This window comes from Magnolia sinica, chromosome 16 (genome assembly GCF_029962835.1).
Source record: "Magnolia sinica isolate HGM2019 chromosome 16, MsV1, whole genome shotgun sequence".
NCBI lineage: Eukaryota > Viridiplantae > Streptophyta > Magnoliopsida > Magnoliales > Magnoliaceae > Magnolia > Magnolia sinica.
In genome coordinates, this window is record NC_080588.1 from 7,891,411 (window position 1) to 7,910,092 (window position 18,682).

General features: G+C 38.8%; 5 non-coding genes across 5 annotated transcripts; all 5 read right to left on the minus strand.

Annotated features, from left to right (window-relative positions):
* Nucleotides 1-642: 642 nt before the first annotated feature.
* TRNAI-AAU (transfer RNA isoleucine (anticodon AAU)) lies at nt 643-716 on the minus strand. Its single transcript has one exon. It is a non-coding gene; the product is annotated as a tRNA-Ile (tRNA).
* Nucleotides 717-1,886: 1,170 nt separating this feature from the next.
* TRNAI-AAU (transfer RNA isoleucine (anticodon AAU)) lies at nt 1,887-1,960 on the minus strand. Its single transcript has one exon. It is a non-coding gene; the product is annotated as a tRNA-Ile (tRNA).
* A 1,192-nt stretch (nt 1,961-3,152) lies between these two features.
* TRNAI-AAU (transfer RNA isoleucine (anticodon AAU)) lies at nt 3,153-3,226 on the minus strand. Its single transcript has one exon. It is a non-coding gene; the product is annotated as a tRNA-Ile (tRNA).
* A 6,091-nt stretch (nt 3,227-9,317) lies between these two features.
* TRNAI-AAU (transfer RNA isoleucine (anticodon AAU)) lies at nt 9,318-9,394 on the minus strand. Its single transcript has one exon. It is a non-coding gene; the product is annotated as a tRNA-Ile (tRNA).
* A 532-nt stretch (nt 9,395-9,926) lies between these two features.
* Nucleotides 9,927-10,000, minus strand: TRNAI-AAU (transfer RNA isoleucine (anticodon AAU)). Its single transcript has one exon. It is a non-coding gene; the product is annotated as a tRNA-Ile (tRNA).
* Nucleotides 10,001-18,682: the final 8,682 nt, after the last annotated feature.

Below are 18,682 nucleotides of genomic sequence, written 5' to 3' on the forward strand. Positions count from 1 at the left end.
AAAAATGGCTCATGCAGGTTTAGAACCCACAGCCTTCGCGTTAACCAATTGAGCTAATAAACCATATAAATTATATTTATTATTTCTAAATTATTATTATTATTATTTTGCAATATACCACTTAATGAGCTAGAACAAAATAAATAAATAGAATTTCATGCTACAAAATGATCAAATGCAAAAATAATATTAATAATTTAAAATTTTCAAGTTACCAAATGAAAAACAAACAAAAAAAAAAAAAAACAAAACAAAACAAAAAAAAAAAAGAGATAAAATAAAACCTTATTTTTCATAAAATGAAAATAAAATTGAAAAAATAATTAAATTCAAATTCAATTAATAACTTTTCATGTTACATAATGGAAATAAAAATTCAAAAAAATAATAAAATAAAAAGAAAAAATAAAAGAATATTACAAAACAAGATAATTGGAAATAAAAAATAAATAAAATTTCATGCTGCAAAATGAACAAATGCAAATAATAATAATAATTTAAAATTTTCAAGTTACCAAATGAAGAAAAAAACAAACATAAAAGATATAAAATTTCATTTCTCATAAAAGTAAGTTAAAAATGAAAAGATAATTGAATTCAAATAATAATTTTTCATGTTAAAAAGAAAAAAAATTAAAAGAATGGCCCATGCAGGTCTCGAACCTATGACCTTCGCGTTATTAGCACGACGCTCTAACCAACTAAGCTAATAGGCCACATAAATTATTTTTATTATTTTTTCAAAAAAAAAATTTATTGCAAGACACCACTTAATGAGCCAGAACAAAATAAATAAGTAGAATTTCATGCTACAAAATGAACAAATGCAAAAATAATAATTTAAAATTTTCAAGTTACCAAATGAAAAAAAAAAATGACAAAATAAAACCTTATTTTTCATAAAATGAAAATAAAATTGAAAAAATAATTAAATTCAAATTCAATTAATAACTTTTCATGTTACATAATGGAAATAAAAATTCAAAAAACAAATAAAAGAAAAAGAAAAAACTAAAAGAAAATTACAAAACAAGATAATAGGAAATCAAAATAAATAAATAGAATTTCCTGCAGCAAAATGAACAAATGCAAATAATAATAATAATAATAATTTAAAATTTTCAAGTTACCAAATGAAGAAAAAAAAAACCAAAAGATATAAAACTTCATTTCTCATAAAAGGAAGTTAAAAATGAAAAGATAATTGAATTCAAATAATAATTTTTCATGTTAAAAAGAAAAATATTGAAAGAATGGCCCATGCAGGTCTTAAACCTACAACCTTTGGGTTATTAGCACGACGCTCTAACCAACTGAGCTAATAGGCCACATAAATTATCTTTATTATTTCTTTAAAAAATGAAAAACAATTACTGCAATACACCACCTAATGAGTCAGAACAAAATAAATAAGTAGAATTTCATGCTACAAAATGAACAAATGCAAATAATAATAATAATAATAATTTAAAATTTTCAAGTTACTAAACAGAAAAAAATAAAAAATAAAAAATAAAAAAGATAAAATAAAACCTTATTTTTCATAAAATGAAAATAAAATTGAAAAAATAATTAAATTCAAATTCAATTAATAACTTTTCATGTTACATAATGGAAATAAAAATTCGAAAAACAAATAAAATAAAAAGAAAAAATAAATGAAAATTACAAAACAAGATAATTGGAAATCAAAATAAATAAATAGAATTTCATGCTGCAAAATGAACAAATGCAAATAATAATTTAAAATTTTCAAGTTACCAAATGAAGAAAAAAAAAACACGAAAGATATAAAACTTCATTTCTCATAAAAGGAAGTTAAAAATAAAAAGATAATTGAATTCAAATAATAATTCTTAATGTTAAAAACAAAAATATTGAAAGAATGGCCTATCCAGGTCTCGAACCTGTGACCTTCGCATTATTAGCACGACGCTCTAACCAACTGAGCTAATAGGTCACATAAATTATCTTTATTATTTCTTTAAAAAATAAAAAATTACTACAATACACCACTTAATGAGTCAGAACAAAATAAAAAAGTAGAATTTCATGCTACAAAATGAACAAATGCAAAATTAATCATAATAATAATAATAATTTAAAATTTTTAAGTTACAAAACTTTAAAAAAAAAAAAAAGGATAAAAAAAAGATAAAATAAAACTTTATTTTTCATAAAATGAAAATAAAATTGAAAAAATAATTAAATTCAAATTCAATTAATAACTTTTCATGTTACATAATGGAAATAAAAATTCAGAAAAACATAGAATAAAAAGAAAAAATAAAAGAATATTACAAAACAAGATAATTGGAAATAAAAAAAATAAATAGAATTTCATGCTGCAAAATGAACAAATGCAAATAATAATAATAATTTAAAATTTTCAAGTTACCAAATGAAGAGAAAAAAACACAAAATATATAAAACTTCATTTCTCATAAAAGTAAGTTAAAAATGAAAAGATAATTGAATTCAAATAATAATTTTTCATGTTAAAAAGAAAAATATTAAAAGAATGGCCCATGTAGGTCAAGAACCTGCGACCTTCGCATTATTAGCACGATGCTCTAACCAACTGAGCTAACAGGTCGCAAAATTTATTTTTATTATTTCTATAAGAAAAAAAAAAACCAATTTACTGAATACACCACCTAATGAGTTAGAACAAATTATATAAGTAGAATTTCATGCTACAAAATGAACAAATGAAAATAATAATAATAATAATTTAAAATTTTCAAGTTACCAAAAGAAAAAAACAAAACAAAACAAAATAAATAAATAAAATAAAAAATAAAACCTTATTTTTCATAAAATGAAAATAAAATTGAAAAAAATAATTAAATTCAAATTCAATTAATAACTTTTCATGTTACATAATGGAAATAAAAATTCAAAAAAAATAAAAAAAATAAAAGAATATTACAAAACAAGATAATTGGAAATAAAAATTAAATAGAATTTCATGCTGCAAAATGAACAAATGCAAATAATAATAATAATTTAAAATTTTCAAGTTACCAAATGAAGAAAAAAAAACCACAAAAGATATAAAATTTCATTTCTCATAAAAGTAAGTTAAAAATGAAAATATAATTGAATTTAAATAATAATTTTTCATGTTAAAAAGAAAAATATTGAAAGAATGGCCCATGCAGGTCTTGAACCTGTGACCTTCGCGTTATTAGCACAACGCTCTAACCAACTGAGCTAATAGGCCGATGCCGACAGCCTCCGTAGTACCCTATTCTCGGCTCCTAACGTCCATACGCCAGATTCCGATCTTGGGATCCCACAAGGAGGATTTTTTTTTATACATTTAACTCGTAATAAGTATAACTACAAGATTACCTAATTCACAAAGGCAACATCATCATCACATATCCACTAATATAATCATTTGAGTACAATGCTGAAATGGAAATACATAAATCGAAATCAAAGCACCAGAAGACCACTGTACGCTCCAAGCTCAACACTGCTACAATCCAACATCACCTGCATGCATCTATCGTGCATAAGCTTATAGAAAGCTTAGAGGATGGTGTAAGTGTGTGCACAAGGTAAGTGTCAAGTATTCAATACAATGCCATAATCATACAACACCGAAAATACTGGTAATCCATAAATCGTACAATGTCACAATAACAGAGTAATGCGGAAACATACTAGTAAGTCTATAAACGTTATCAGTCGTATCATGGATATGCGATGTAAAAACATAATGAGCCAATATCATATAATGAGGAAGCAATGTAGATCAGTTATGCAAATGAGTCATAAGAAGCCAAATATCAGATGCCAAGAATACAATGCAATATGTAAATCCTGCTAAGTCCGTTTAGGCCATATAAGTGTAGAAACATAGTAAATAAAAATGCTAAGTACTACGGATGCAATGTGATATGCGGTGTGAATGAAATGACCACGCTGGAGTGTTAAGTCGGGATGATAGTACGTAGTATCGCAGGCTATGGGGTCCACCACAAGGGACTTCTATTAAAACCAGTCACATACCTAAATTTGGATAGTCAGACTCAATGTGGTAAACTCCTGGTCTCAGGTTAGTCGCGCGCCCAACCGAAATCCTCGCCATGCGAAGGTACACATAACAAATAGTTACATACCACCAGCCCGAGTGGATAGTGAATGAATGAATGAATGAATATACAATTCCTGTTCAATAAGTCCACATATCAGTACGGTTACTCTCTGGGAAATCACCGGGGTCTATTACACTCCAAACCAGGTTGCCGCCCCATCGCGCGCAACACGGTGAGTGGAAGAGACCTCACTATCTGCCTGCCAATATCGGGCCCGGCTCATCGATAGCGGACCCATTCCTCGAGCTGGTCAGACTCGGCCTAGCAATGCCCCCTCCTCTCGGGCAGGTAAGGCCGTACCCCCTTCCAACCGACCACGACACAGTGGGGACGCGGCCTAATGGTATACGGCCCTCATGCGCTCATGCATCCACTCGGTCTAGACGTTGGAGCAACCTCTGGAACCAAGAGGGTTTAGGGACTTTCACCCAGGGATATCTATAGCACCCCATGTAGAATAGATTTCCGGTGTCCCATCTGGCCATCCACGAAATACCTGTGGAGGCTACGACCCTGATGTTGCTAGGGCGTACAATGATCACAATGAAAGATGCATGAGTCATACAATCCAATCATGCATCACTCCTACGCATACCATGCACTCATATGAGATAACCTCCGCCTATCTGGGAGTCTCATAACAACCTGTCCAATGACATATGCAATGGTCGATCACATCTCATAACATACATGCAGATGATGTGTATGGGCATATATCATGATGTCATGCTGTCACATACTCATAATCGGTGTCAATAATCGACATCGACAATCGGGATCGATTGATAATCAGAATTGGCAAATCGGTCACGTCAATCGGAATCGATCGATAATTAGAATCGGCAAATCGGTCACATCAATCTGGATCGATCGATAATTAGAATCGGCAAATCGGTCACGGCAATCAGAATCGGCAATTGGTCACGACAATTGGGATCAATCGATACTCAGAATCGGTAAATCGGTCATGTCAATCAGGATCGATCGATAATCAGAATCGACAAATCGGCCACGCCACAGATCGATCGATAATCGAATCGATAAATCGATCATGTCAATCGGACTCGGCAATCGACAATTGGAATCAATCGATCGATAATCAAAATCGCAAATCGGTCACGCCAATCGATTGATCGATAATCAAAATCGGTAAATCGGTCACGTCGGGATCGATCGATAATCGACCGACAAATCGATCATGTCAATCGGACTCGGCAATCGGTCACGACAATGGAATCGATCCATAATCAAAATCGACAAATCGGTCACGCCAATCGGATCGATCGATAATCGAGAATCGGTAAATCGGCCACGCTAATCGGGATCGATCGATAATCGAATCGACAAATCGATCATGTCAATCGGTCCACGACAATTGAAATCGATCGATAATCAAAATCGCAAATCGGTCACGCCAATCAGGATCGGCAATCGGTTACTACAATCGGAATCGATCGATAATCAAAATCGCAAATCGGTCACGTTAATCGAAATCGATCACGACAATCTAATCGATCGATAATCAAAATCGACAAATCGGTCACGCCAATCGATCGGCAATCGGTCACGACAATCGGAATCGATCGATAATCAAAATCGGTAAATCGGTTTCGTCCGACAAATCGGAATCGGACTATACAATCGGCTCGACAAATCGAAATCGGCCTTGATACTCGACTTCGACGATCGGAATCGGCTTATACAATCGGCCTCAACAAATCGGGATCGGCCTCGACAATCGGGATCACTATAGGGAAGGTCACAATGTGGACATTTAACCATCATCGCTCTCAAGGGTGGCCCACATAGAGCCAAACATATAGTGGGCTCGTGGCCTCACATAAGGGCCATATACACATCAAGTGGCCACATCGCATGAGCCTCTCACACCTCTCATCGAGCCACGGCATATGGGCCGGAATTACATTATAATGGGTCATGGCATATGGGCCGAAAATACATCACAATGGGCCTCGCTAAATGGGCCATAAATATAAAATAGGTGGGCCCTGCACATGGGCCTCATATACATCGAGTCGGCCACATCAATGGGTCGTGCCAATGGACCTCATATACAACACATCAAGGTGGGCCTTGCACATATCAAATGGGCCCCAACAAATGGACAGTGTGCCTGCAATACACACATCAAGGTGGGCCGTATAAGTGGACGGTATAAATGAAATACGTACAACATGGTGGGCCCTGCGAATACACAGTAGGTGGGCTCACCGTCTAGCAAACTGGATGGTGCACGTCAAACATATACATCGTAGTTGGCCCCACAACACGACCAGATAGACGGTGCTGAAATACAATACATTCATTAGGTTCCACCTCAGAAAACAGATGGACGACGTGAATATACATGAGGTGGGTTACCACCGTCCTGGGGCAGATGGAAGGATAGTATAAAATACATACATCAAAGTGGAGTCCATCATCTAGCAAACTAGACGGATGGTGGATATAGAATATATACACTAAGGTGGGTCCCATTTATTGGGGATGGATGGTACGAATATACATCATATGGGCCCCACGTCCTAGCCCATGTACATCACGAGAAAGACACATACATCAAGGAATCCTACGTGGATCCACTGTCCACGGTTGGGATAAAATATATAAATCATGGTGGTTCCAGGGGGCGTCCATTTAATGGATGGACCAGATATACAACCCATACGTAAGGCGGGTCCCACCGTACGGACGGCTCAGATGAAACATATATATCATGGTGTGATCGATGGTCCAGATGGACAGACAATGTGAATGTAAAAAAAATAGATACATCACGGTTGGGGATCCACACAGCCTTTCCAGATGGACGGCTGCTACACAATACATACATTAAGGTGGGTCCCAACAAATCTTGCTGACGTAACTACAGTAGCATGGCAGATCAGGCCTAGCAAATGGACGGTTGGATATTGCACACGTGCAGTGAGTGGAGTCTACGGATGTCAGCGGTAGCTGCCTGCTGCGTGGGACCCACACCAGACGGACGGTGTGGAGGGACAGATACATCAAAGGTGGGTCCTATGGAGCTGCTGCGTCAATACATAGCTAGATGGCTAGTGTGTGGAAAACCAACCAGCCCGTTTCACTCAGCAGGTGGGTCCCACATGGGGCCCACCAGATATATATATCATATATTATATATCCTCGTATATAGCATTTATATCATGTATTATGTATTATATTATATTATTTATATCTTTGTTTTTTTTTTTTTGAAAGGGGGGTTTCAAGCGTACACCAGCCAATCAGTTTCCATTTAACAGGTGGGTCCCACGTGGGGCCCACCATAAGGTTTATTTTCCATCACTTCTGTAAATATGGTCAGGGAGACCTGAACTAAAAGGAAAAACAAATTTCATATGGTCCCCAACTTCTGTGCCCCATAAAAAAAATGGCTTTAATGGTGGACGTTCAATCTCCACTGATTTCTACAATGGTCCACCTAATCGACAGCGTGGATATAAAATAAATACATCAATGCTGAGTCCCACCGTCCAGCCATCTGGATGGTGTGGATAAGACCCAAACATCACAGTGGCCCTCACAGCAAGTGCGTTCATATGCTAAGCATGTCTTCACATGATTTAAGATAATGTGGGCCACCTAAGTGCCGTGAACGGATCATTTTTTCCTTGGATGACTAGCTGATTAAAGGGGACCCATCAAACGCACGGTGTAGATGTTCAACATACATGACCGTGGGGCCTGTGGTGGGGCCCACCGTCTCACTCTGCCAGGACGCTGGACTATGCTTGCTGCAGCGTCTTCAAGACGCTGACAGCAATAGCGTCTTGCTTTCCTCTTTCGTTTTTTTTTTTTTTTTTTTTACCAGGAATATTTCATCGGTGGGGCCCACATCAGTAAAATCCACGCCAACCATCGGTCCCCCCGGCTCGTAGCAAATCTAACGAGTCCCATATACAATATTTTTTTGACGTATAGAAACATCACAGCAGGCCTTAACCGTATAAATCAACTAAAACCGCTATTTTCTATAGTAAGGCCCACCAAAGCTTTGGATTGGCTTCATTTTTCGGCTCAACGCCTAAAAAGAGCTGGGAAAAAGGGTGGGCGGTGTGGATCAGGTACATACATCAAAGTCGGATCTATGTGTGTGTGGACAGTGTGAATGTATAAAATATATACATCACATTGGCTCCCTGGATGCACAGTGCGCATGAATAAAAAGTATATCACAGTGGGTTCCCACCATCTGGACAGCAAGATGGATTGACGGCGTGGATATCACACGTACATCAAGTTGGGTCCACACATGTGGAACCCACAAGCTTTGGGTAAAGCTGATTTCCATAGTTCCTTCGTCCAGACCTGCCCATCATAGGACAGTGAGGTGGGCTCCACCAATTGGATGCCTTAAAAACATCTGGACGGCCTGGATTTCAGTTGGACCCATTAGGTGGGCCACGCACCACATCAATACCATATGAATGAAAGGGAGATAGAAAGAGAGAGGGAGAAACATGATGGAGGGGAGGGACGCCACTACTATGGGCCCTCCCTTTCTCACAATGTATTCATCAAATGGGTCCCATTAAATGTGGGCCTCAAATCATAAAAATCAATAAATAAAAGCACCCACCTTCAAAACTACTCCTCCTTCTTCCGCACTAGGGCAATCTAGCTCCAAGGAGAAAGAATCAATGGTTGAGATTGGATTTTAGAGGTTGGATGATGGGGTATAAAGCTTCATAGTGGGTGGAAAAATGGAGGAAAGCTTGAACGTGAGTTGCTCTCATGGAGCTTGGGAGAAATGAGAGAGAAATGAGGAAGAGAGAGAAAGGTGATAAGTGAGAGATGTGAGTGATGGATAGGTGTACTTGATGGGTGGAGAGAGAGTGTGTGTTGACTTTAGGGGTTGCTTGGGGATGGGTGTTTGTACTTGACATAATAGGATGAGGTACTTGACATTTGATGTGATTGATGGAACATTCTCTTGGGATTTGCAACGCGTCGTCGTTTTCCTCGAACTAAACGTGAGCCCACATCTCCTGGCTCGAGTATCGTCTTGGCACGTAATATGCGGCGTCGGAACCGCGGCGATGGCGCAGTCGCTAGGGTGTAAGTCTCGGGCCGGGTCATTTCTCATAAAAGTAAGTTAAAAATGAAAAGATAATTGAATTCAAATAATAAATTTTCATGTTAAAAAGAAAAATATTAAAAGAATGGCCCATGCAAGTCTTAAACCTACGACCTTCGCGTTATTAGCACGACGCTCTAACCACCAACTGAGCTAATAGGCCATATACATTATCTTTATTATTTCTTTTTTTAAAAAATAAAAATTTACTGCAATACATCACTTAATGCGTCAGAACAAAATAAATAAGTAGAATTTCATGCTACAAAATGAACAAATGCAAAAATAATAATTTAAAATTTTCAAGTTACTAAATGAAAAAAAAAATAGAAAGATAAAATAAAACCTTATTTTTCATAAAATGAAAATAAAATTGAAAAAATAATTAAATTCAAATTCAATTAATAACTTTTCATGTTACATAATGAAAATAAAAATTTAGAAAAAAAATAAAAGAAAAATAAAAGAAAATTACAAAACAAGATAATTAGAAATAAAAATTAAATAGAATTTCATGCTGCAAAATGAACAAATGCAAATAATAATATTAATTTAAAATTTTCAAATTACCAAATGAAGAAAAAAAAATACAAAAGATATAAAACTTCATTTCTCATAAAAGTAAGTTAAAAAATGAAAATATAATTGGATTCAAATAATAATTTTTCATGTTAAAAAGAAAAATATTAAAAGAATGGCCCATGCAGGTCTTGAACCTGCGACCTTCGCGTTATTAGCACAACGCTCTAACGACCTGAGCTAATAGGCCACATAAATTATTTTTATTATTTCTATATAAAACCAAAATTACTGCAATACACTACTTAATGAGCCAAACAAAATAATTAAGTCAAGCAGCAAAATGAACAAATGCGAAAATAAGAATAATAATAATAATTTATAATTTTCAAGTTACTAAATGAAAAAAAAAAAACAAAGATAAAATAAAACCTTATTTTTCATAAAATGAAATAAAATTGAAAAAATAATTAAATTCAAATTCAATTATTAACTTTTCATGTTACATAATGGAAATAAAAATTCAAAAAACAAATAAAATAAAAAGAAAAAATAAAAGAAAATTACAAAACAAGATAATTGGAAATCAAAATAAATAAATAGAATTTCATGCTACAAAATGAACAAATGCAAATAATAATAATAATAATTTAAAATTTTCAAGTTACCGAATGAAGAAAAAAAAACACAAAAGACATAAAATTTCATTTCTTATAAAAGGAAGTTAAAAATGAAAAGATAATTGAATTCAAATAATAATTTTTCATGTTAAAAAGAAAAATATTAAAAGAATGGCCCATGCAGGTCTCGAACCTGTGACCTTCGCATTATTAGCAAGACACTCTAACCAACTAAGCTAATCAGTCACATAAATTATCTTTATTATTTCTTAAAAAATTAAAAAAAAATTACTGCAATACACCACTTAATGAAAGTAGAATTTCATGCTACAAAATGAACAAGTGCAATAATAATAATAATAATAATAATTTAAAATTTTCAAGTTACTAAACAAAAACAAAAACTAAAAAAAAAAAAAAAAACAAAGATAAAATAAAACCTTATTTTTCATAAAATGAAAATAAAATTGAAAAAATAATTAAATTCAAATTCAATTAATAACTTTTCATGTTACATAATGGAAATAAAAATTCAGAAATAAAATAAAATAAAAAGAAAAAAATAAGAATATTACAAAACAAGAAAATTGGAAATAAAAAATAAATAGAATTTCATGCTGCAAAATGAACAAATGCAAATAATAATAATAATTTAATATTTTCAACTTACCAAATGAAGAAAAAAAAAGAACACAAAAGATATAAAACTTCATTTCTCATAAAAAGAAGTTAAATGTAACATCCTGGATTTTCACTGTTTTGGATTTCCAAAATTCCGTTAATTTTTTTTTTTTTTGAATTAACTTATAATGTTACTTATTAACCATTAACACTCAATGTTAGTGTATACAGAGGTGGTACCAGTAAAGAACCACACCAGTCCGATTAATCAGCCGTAGGAAGCCAATGAATCCGCCCGATTACTTGAACATCAGGTGTAGTGTAACGTCCCGCCCAACCAGAACAGTGTCATGGGGCGTCCTGTAAGGCCCATATCCTAATTCGTACTGTTCTGTAAACTTCCGCGATCCTTCCCGTCAAATTCCGGCAACTTTCGACCTTTATCTGGTATTTGCGCGTGACTCTGCGTCACATGCCGTCAACCCGAGTCGGCTCGACCCGAGACTTGTACTCCTGTGATTGCGCCGTCGCCGCAGTTCCGATGCCGCGTTTCACGCGTCGAGGTGATACCTTGGCCAGGAGATGTGGGCCCGCGTTCAGTTCAAGAAAAACACCGCGCATTTACAAACCCAAGAGAACATCACATCAAATCTCATCAATCCCATCACTCAAGTACACATCACCTCACATGTCAAAGTACAACCCCATCCCCAAGCAACCCCCAAAGTCAAACTCTCTCTTATACAAAGTACACCCATCGCTCACTTCACCCATCGCCCCATCACTCACCTATCCATTTCTCTCTTATTCTCTCTCATTCTCCAAGCAACTCCAACGTCTCAACCCCTCCATGAGAGAAAGCTTGGTGTGGCCCACCTCCTAGCTCCCATCTCCACCATCAAAGCCTCATCTCAACCATTGGATCACGTTCTTTGGAGCTATGGAACGCGTTAATGGAAGAAGGACAAAGAGATCTTGAGGTGGGTGTTCTATAGTAGATCTTGACCCTTGATTTTGAGACAAGTGGGACCTATTTCATGCATGTGTTGTGATCTTCTGAGGGACCCATAGTGGCGGGATCCCTCCACCATCCGACCTTTCTTTATCTCTCTCTCTCTCTCTCTCTCTCTCTCTCTCTCTTTCTCTTTTTTTTTTGGCCACCTAGATGGATGTAGCTGTTGGGCCACATGTATGTGGGCCCCACCTTGATGGACGTATGGGATCCACTGTCCAGCAGTGGATCGTCCAGCAGCTGAGGCTGCTGGACTACGTGAATTGAAAACATAAATATCAGCTTGAACCCAAAATGGGTGGGCCCTTGACGTGGCATCACCCTGATGTATGTGATTCACCACACCGTCTATCTGCTGGATGTGTGGGGTCCACTATGAGGTATGTATATCCATCGTCCATCAGGGACGGTGGGATCCACCGTGACTGATATGTTTTACCCTCACCATCAGGAGGTTTTCTGGATGGTGGGATTCCACCGTAATGTATGTATTCCTTCTGCCCACCCTACACGTGTGCTGCATCCATGCAGCATGGGACCCACCTCTGACATCCAAACCGTCCATCTAGATGGTGAGCTAGTAGGCCACACCTGATGAAAGTGTTTCATCCAACGGTTTGTGTGGGGCTGCCTTGATTGGTGCGTTGCACCTGCACCGTCCATTGGCTGGACGAGAGCCTGCAATGATGTATGTATTGTAACTCCACACGTCCAACGGCTGCACGTGTGACGTGTGTGTTGTAATTCCACACGTCCAGCAGCTGCACGTGTAAGGCCTACCTTTGATGTATGTATCAGCGCCATCCACCTATTTTATCCAGGCTGTCCAGCGGGCCTGGACGATGTGAAAACACAAATATCTGCTTGATTAGAAACGTGGGCCCACCTTGATGGCGCATGTGGCCCACACATGTGTGGGGCCCACTTGCCATGAAGATGTGCGGCTGTACAGCTGCTGCAATCCAGACCGTTCGTTGATGTTGAGGTGTATATATATATATATATATATATATATATATATATATATATATATATATATATATATATATATATATATATATATATATATATATACACATCTGGTGGGCCACACGTGGGACCCACCAATGCATAGGTTCTGTCCACCGTCTATCTGGACTAAACCCTGCAGATGTTTTACATCCACACCGTCCAGGATGACTGCTGCAATGAACGTGTTTAGTTCCACGCTGTTCACAGTGGCCCACTTGACAACGAAGCATGTGTTGTATCCATTTCGTCCAACCGTTTTGGGATGAGGGGCCCACCCCACACATGTAGCATGTGTGGAAGTGGGACCCACCTATACGGATGTATCTCATCAACGCCATCCATTTCTTTGGGATTCCACCTTGATGAATGTTTTGAATCCACACCCCACGTGTGGGGCCACTATGATGTATGGTTTATATCCACGTGTTCCTGCAGGACCCACCGTGCTAGATGTGTCCTGAATCCCCACCATCCATCTGTTTGATGGTGGCCAACAGCTGCTGCACATGCAGCAGTAGCTTGGGGGTCCACCGTGATACATGTATTCTTCCAAGCCGTCCATCTGTATTGCCATGTACTACCCCACCATGATGCAGTGTTGCATCTGTACCGTCTATGCAATGGCCCACCTTGATGCTTGAGTTGTCACACCGTCCATCCATCCGTTGGAAATCCACCATGATGTATGTTTTGTATTCCACTCGATATGTGTTATATGTCCAAGTTGTTCATCTGGTGGCCCATTTGGAGGTACAGGTCCACCTGCTATATGTGTAGGGCCACCTTGAAGTATACCCATCTGTTTTGCCGCACAATGAGCTGCCCCATCAGGCCCACTATAAATGTGATGAAGCCCATGTATTAAGGCCCATGGGTCGTAGCCCATCGAGATGCATATTCAGTTCAATGTGATGTATTTTCGGCCCATATGGTGTGACCATTGTGACACCTTTGTATCCCATCCATGAGGCCCATATGCGGGGCCCACCTATTGTGTATTTGAAGCCCATGAATTGAGGCCCACTTGATATACATTGAGCTACATGAGAGGCCCATTGTAAGGTGTTTGAGGCCCATAGGTTGTGGCATATTGTGATGTATCGAGGCCCATGGGGTATGGCCCATAGTGACACATTTGAGGCCCATGTCATGCGGCCCGTTGTGATAAGTATTAGGCCCAGGTATGTGGCCCAATGTGATGTATTTGTGGCCCGTATGGCAAGGCCCGACGTGTTGAATATGAAACCCATGAGTGAGGCCCATTGTGATGGGTATTAGGCCTTTGTGTGAGGCCATGGGCCCACCTTATGTTTGGCTCTATGTGGGCCACTCCTTGGGAGCAATGTTGGTTAAATGGCCACATTGTTATCGTTGGGCAATGATGGTTTAATGTCCACATTGTGACCTTCCCTTAGGCCTTGTTTGGCCGATTATCGAGGCCGATCCCAATTGTCAATATTGATCGCGATTGTCGATTCCGATTGTCGTGACCGATTTGCCGATTCTGATTATCGATCGATTGATCCGATTGTCGTGACCGATTTACCGATTCTGATTATCGATCGATTGATCCGATTGTCGAGACCGATTTACCGATTCTGATTATCGATTGATCCGATTGTCGTGACCGATTTGTCGATTCTGATTATCGATTGATCCGGTTGTCGTGACTGATTTGCCGATTTTGATTATCGATTGATCCGATTGTCGTGACCGATTTGCCGATTCTGATTATCTATCGATTGATCCGATTGTCATGACCGATTTACCGATTCTGATTATCGATCGATTGATCTGATTGTCGTGACCGATTTACCTATTCTGATTATCGATCGATTGATCCGATTGCGAGACCGATTTGCCGATTCTGATTATTGATTGATCCGATTGTCGTGACCGATTGTCGATTCTGATTGACGTGTCCGATTTATCGATTTGGATTATCGATCGATCCTGATTGTCGTGACCGATTTGTCGATTCTGATTATCGATCGATTGATCCGATTGTCGTGACCGATTTACCGATTCTGATTATCGATCGATTGATCCGATTGTAGAGACCGATTTACCGATTCTGATTATCGATTAATCCGATTGTCGTGACCGATTTACCGATTCTGATTATCGATTGATACGATTGTCGTGACTGATTTACCGATTTTGATTATCGATTGATCCGATTGTCGTGACCGATTTGCCGATTCTGATTATCGATTGATCCGATTGTCGTGACTGATTTACCGATTCTGATTATCGATTGATCTGATTGTTGTGACCGATTTGCCGATTCTGATTATCGATTGATCCGATTGTCGGGACTAATTTGCCGATTCTGATTATCGATTGATTAGGTTGTCGTGACCGATTTGCAGATTCTGATTATAGATTGATCCGATTGTCGTGACCGATTTACCGATTCTGATTATCGATCAATCCGATTGTCGTGACCGATTTGCTGACTTTGATTATCGATCGATCCTGGTTATCGTGACCGATTTACTGATTCTGATTATCGATCTATCTGATTATTGTGACCGATTTGCCGATTCTGATTACCGATCGAGGCTGATTATCATGACCGATTTACCGATTCTGATTATCGATCGATCCCGATTGTTGAGGCCGAGTATCAAAGCCGACTCCGATTGTCGAGGTCAATTGTATAGTTCGACCTCGATTGTTGAGGCCGATTCCGAGTGTCGATTCCGATTATCGAGACCTTTATGATGTATATGTAAACCGTAGTTGAGGCCTAATGTGATGTATTCATGGCCCATGGGCAAGGCCCGTTGTGGTGTATTCGTGGCCTATGGACAAGGACATTGTGATATGTATTAGGCCCAGGATGTATGACGCATTTGATGCATTCGTGACCCATGTGTAGGGCCCATAAGTCATGTATTTGAAACCCATGAGCAGGGCCCACCTGTTGTGTATATGTGGCTCTTGAGTGAGGCCCATGTGTTGTATATTTGGCCCTCGTGTGAGGTCATGGGTCCACTATATGTTAGGCTATGAGCATCATTCCTCGGGGGCAATGTTGGTTAAATGTCCACATTGTCGATGCCGGTTATTGATACCAATTATGAGTATGTGACAGCATAGCATCATGATATCTACCCATACGCATCATCTGCATGTTTGTTATGAGGTGTGGTTGATCTTTGTATATGTCATTGAGCATGTTGTTATGAGGCTCCCTGATAGGCGGAGGTTATCTCATATGAGCGCATGGTATGCACAGGATTGATTTATGACTAGATTGTGTGACTCATACATCTTGCATTGTGTGCCCTAGTGACATCAGGGCAGTAGCCTTCACAGGCATATCATGGATAACCAGACGGGACACCGAAAATTTGTTCTACATGGGGTGTTATAGATATCCTTGGGTGAAAGTCCCAGAACTCTCTTGGTTCTAGAGGTTGCTCCAACGTCTAGACTAAGTGGATGCATGAGTGCATGAGGGCCATATACCGTTAAACCGCGTCTCCTACTGTATCGTGGTTGGTTGGAAAGGGGTATGGCCTTACCTGCCCAAGAGGAGGGGACAATGTAAGGCTGAGTCTGACCAGCTCGAGAAATGGGTCCGTTATCGACAAGCCGGGCCCGATATTGGCAGGCAGATAGTGAGGTCTCTTCCACTCACCTTATTGCGCGCGATGGGGCGTGTCTGGTTTGGAGTGTAATAGACTCCGGTGATGATCCCGAAGAAACCGTATCGATATGTGGACTTATTGAGCAGATTGCATATTCATTCATTCATTCCTTCACTATCCACTCGGGGTGGTGCGTAACTATTTGTTACGTGTACCTTCGCATGACCAGGATTTCGGTTGGGCGCGCGACTAACCCGAGATTAGGAGTTTACCACAATGAGTCCGACTATCCAAATTTAGGTATGGGACTGGTTTGGATAGATGTCCTTTGTGGTGGACCCCGTAGTCGCGATACTACGTACTATCATCCCGACTTCACACTCCAAGATGGTCATTACATTCGCACCGTATATTACATTGCATCCGCAGATTTAGCATTTTGGGTTACTATGTTTCGCATTTATATGGCCTACATACTAAGCAAGATTTACATCTTGCTTTGTACCTTTGGTATCTGATATTTGGCTCTCTTTGACTCCTCATTTATATGGTTGGTCTGAATTGCATACTCCGATATCGTATGACTCATGGGCATACCAATATAATTCGCTTACTCTGATTTCGTATGATTATGATCTTGCTAGTGTTTCGATATTGTATCATTATGGGTTTATCAGTATTTCCTTACTCTGATTACTCCGATATTGCTTACTTGACACTTACATTGTGCACACACTTTCACCACCCTCTAAGCTTTCTATAAGCTTATGCATGATAGATGCGTGCAGGTGTTATTAGGTGCAGCAACGTTGAGCTTGGAGCGTGCAGTTGTCTTCTGGAGCTTTGATTTCGATTTATGTATTTTTCTTTTAACATTGTACTCAAATGATTATATTAGTGGATATGTGATGATGATGTTGCCTTTGTGAATTGGGTAATCTTGTGGTTATGCTTATTATGAGTTAAATAAAAAAAATCCTCCTTGTAGGATCCCAAGATCGGAATCTGGCGTATGGACGTTAGGAGCCGAGAATGGGGCACTACGGAGGCTGTCGGCACCGGACTCGACGATCGTGATTCCTATGAATCCGATTTCCGGGTTTGGGGCGTGACACGTCCACGTAGGATTTGCCACAAGACCGTTTGTTTAAGCTACTCGTAGTGATGTATCACATATAAATTAGACCAAGATTTGCCCAATTAATTAGGCCAGACGGGTCCTGATAGAACCTGGTGTGGGCCTCCAAGCCAGATGGCCGTTTACACCTAGCGACAGCCCGTATGGGCTACATCGTGACACAGGAAGGTCAGAAAATTCTAAAAATAAAGGGAACCATAAATCTCACTGGGCTTGTGGACCATCGCGGACCATGGACCCAGCGGACACCCAGAAGTGGGATCTGGCATTGACTGAATGCACCCCACCATTGCTAGGACGGAAATCTAGCGCTTGCAAATGAAACCGAGATACCAGGCTATCTAACCATCGGATCTCTTCCACATTTACGGTGGAGGTCTAATGAATTTTCTTACACCTGTCCACCAACTCTGGGACCTGATCGTGGAATGGTGACCGTCGATCGCAAATTGGACCCGTATGACTAAACCCCAAATCCGACTATCCCCAAATTTTGTATGACCCTTCATCGAGCCATGAAGCATCTATCCTATAAATTTCATAGCCAGAGGGCCATCAGAACCACTCCAATCACCAGAATGGACCGCTCAGGGCCGTTTAAAGATCAGAACCGTTGACTCAAACCCCATAACCGTTCATCCGTTTGTTCCCAAATTTTATATGGCCCCTCATTGGGCCATAAGGCACTTACACACCAAATTTGGTGGCAAAGGGGGTGTTGGGTCCGCCCCAAAGCCAATGAGGAATCCTAGAGGGCCATTGTGGGAATTTATTGAAATTAAAGGCCAGAGGGCCCAAATCTAACCGACCCTTCTCTAACTAATCAAGGCAAGCACGACTAAATTAAAGATCTAACCGGGGCAGAGTCAGGTAAGGCCCAGATCTTGAATAATAGGCCCAGATCTTGAATAATAGACCAAATCAACCCCAT